The sequence below is a fragment of the Dermacentor andersoni genome, chromosome 4, assembly GCF_023375885.2.
Source record: "Dermacentor andersoni chromosome 4, qqDerAnde1_hic_scaffold, whole genome shotgun sequence".
In the NCBI taxonomy this organism is placed as follows: Eukaryota; Metazoa; Arthropoda; class Arachnida; order Ixodida; family Ixodidae; genus Dermacentor; species Dermacentor andersoni.
In genome coordinates this window covers 90,852,003-90,852,322 of record NC_092817.1, presented here as the reverse complement: position 1 = coordinate 90,852,322, position 320 = coordinate 90,852,003, and positions in this window count along the sequence as shown.

Genomic DNA, 320 nt, shown 5'->3' with positions numbered 1-320 from the left:
CGGCCACCGACTCACGAAGGGAAAGCCGAGGCGTGATTGCGACATGGCAGAACTTCCAAGATGCTGCAGGCGCAATTCTCACCGAACACTCCTCTGTCATTGGTGGGCTGTTCGTGGCGCCGCGTGCGCTTCTAGGAATGTAAGCAACTCGTGGCTCCTTTATCATTTCCCTCTCCTCTCTCAGTTGCGAAACGGCGCCAACGGCGTGAAATTGAGCAGTACGTGAGGTAAGAAAAGGTAACGCTTTAGAAGAAGCGGCCACTTCCAATTAACACACCAAGAGGTCTTCTTGGGACAAGTCTTCGAACAGGCAGTCCACA